This window comes from Myodes glareolus, chromosome X (assembly GCF_982192425.1).
Source record: "Myodes glareolus chromosome X, mMyoGla1.1, whole genome shotgun sequence".
NCBI lineage: Eukaryota > Metazoa > Chordata > Mammalia > Rodentia > Cricetidae > Myodes > Myodes glareolus.
In genome coordinates this window covers 69,356,886-69,359,090 of record NC_142053.1, presented here as the reverse complement: position 1 = coordinate 69,359,090, position 2,205 = coordinate 69,356,886, and the positions used below count along the sequence as shown (strand labels likewise).

The following is a 2,205-nucleotide window of genomic DNA, read 5'->3' as shown; positions in this document are numbered from 1 at the left end:
GCCTTCTTTCATGGTCTGCTGTGTGCTGTTGCCACTTCTGGTTAAGAGTTCTTCTGAAGTATCAGGGGAAGGGTGGGTTTGGGGGCAGAAAGGACCTTGTAGCTTACAGGATCAAATCAATTGAGGGTGGGGGTTGGAGATGACTACCTGCAGGAAGCTTGCCTGCTGGCTAGCTAGTGAAGCTCAGACAGGTCACTATCTGATTTTCTTATCTCTGGATTACTTTAAAGTAAGACAAACCTTGCTTCAGTGCCCTCCACTGTTGGGAGCCACCTGGAGGCACAGGTGGTCCTGCAGTTTGGAGGTAGCCATGTGGGGCTGAGCACCCCTGCCTGCACCCTTGCCTGCACATGCTCAGACCAGCAGAATGGCATTAACCAATCAGGACAGCGTTCAAGCCGCTCCACCGTTTAAAAGCAGATGCCTCGGGACCCTACTTCCTCTCTCTAAGCTTTCTCTCGTCCCTGTTCTATCGTCCCTTCCCCCAATTTTCCTCAAGGGAATGCTCCAAATAAAGATGTGACCAGAGAAGGAATTCTCGTTTTTGGTGGGGTTCTTTCCTGCTGGACAGGATGGCGCCCCGCAACTGGTGCTCGAAACCCCGGGACGCTGAGGGACCCTGACAACTACGCCGGGGGACCCTGAGAAAGCCCGGGAGAAAAAGCTGAAATCAGACACCAGCACAGAGAGCCTTGAATTTCAGAACTCTGAGAACATGGAGCGGTGAGTGACGTCGGTTGAAATCCCCAGAAAGGGGAGGAAAAGAAATGTAAAAAGGAATTTCAAAGGATAGGCCTAAATAGAAAAGAAAATACAAAAAAAAAAAAAAAAAATCAAAGTTAAGGTATCTGAAAGAAGGTACAGAAAGCAACGGGGAAGAAAAATCCCTTAAGTTCAGTGCAGGAGGAATGTAAACAGCAGCAAAAAAGGCGAGGTAACTAAGGCGGGACTATGAGGACGAAGGGGTACGGGAGACCGCGGCTTCCGCTCCCTTTCCGTCCACCTGCGTACTCGCTGATAAGAGACTTGGAGGCAACAGTCTCGTAGGGAGGCGAACTTGATCACTGCCTTCCCTGTTCTTAAAGAGCCACAGAGCTTTTGGAGGTGATTTTCGCCTAATTTTGTTAAGAGAGCTCAGTCTCTGGCTCTCACGTACAAAAAACTTTAATTTTTGACTGAGAAAGACAAGCTGCTTGATCGTGCTGAGAGTGCTGGCGGCAGCCGGCCCGCCTTTGAGCGGTAATGCCTGATTAAAAACACGGAAGTGGGCCAGGCACGGTGGTGCACACCTGTAATCCCAGCTACTCAGGAGGGAGACGCAAAATTGCACTCTCCAGTGCTAGCTCGTTCGGGAGGCATGGCCATGCTAACCAGTTGCTGGCGGGAAATTTGCTGGAGTCCGCAGAGGCCTGCGAATAGCCAGGTCGCGGGCAGGCTAAAGTCCGTGTGACATCAGAGGCTATATGTCCCGGCCTTCTGGCGGGGCTATGGTTTTTGGAGGACTTTTTCAGCACCTGAGCGGACTCGCCTGACTGAGGCGGAAGCTGCGTGGTGAGCAGCGGCGCCATAGAAGGCAGAGAGGAGCTGAATCGGCTCTGCGGAAAAACTGTGTTTCCATAGCAACATGGGCGAGCGGGGAGGTGAGTTCCCAGAGAACGGGGCTCTGCGCGCGGGCGGACCGGGCAGGAGAAGCCCCTCCACGGGTGGGCGGATGCCCCCCCTCGCCGGAGCTTGAAAAAGACTCACAGCCGGTGGTGCGAGTTCATTGCCTGAGGTGAAACGGCGAGCCCGCGCACGGCCCGGGGCGGGGCCATGCGGAGCGCGCCACATTGGGCCTCAGAGGCGGAGCTATGGCAGCCGCCGCCGTCTGCTGCCGCCGCCGTCCGCTGCCGCCGCCCTCAGCCAAGGTCGCTAAGAATTCAGTCAGATAAAAACATTTGTCGCCAAGAATTCAGTCAGATAAAAACATTTATCCCCCAAACATCGCCCCTTTGTCAGCAGGAAGTAGCCAGATGATCGACGTCCATTCTCCCTCAAAGAACTGGTCCTAATTATCATAATAAAGGCGCGTCAACCTGGTTATCATTACCTATTGCCCCTGGCAACGGGTGAAATAAACAATGCTACCTAGAGGTTTTTCCATCTGAATAGGGGAGCTGGAGAGATGGCTCAGAGGTTAAGAGCACTGACTGCTCTTCCAAAGGT

The 2,205-nt window shown here is 53.3% G+C and overlaps 1 pseudogene; it reads left to right on the top strand.

Annotated features, from left to right (window-relative positions):
- The first annotated feature begins 1,591 nt into the window (after positions 1-1,591).
- LOC148117364 (Nuclear RNase P) lies at positions 1,592-1,781 on the top strand (annotated as a pseudogene).
- Positions 1,782-2,205: the final 424 nt, after the last annotated feature.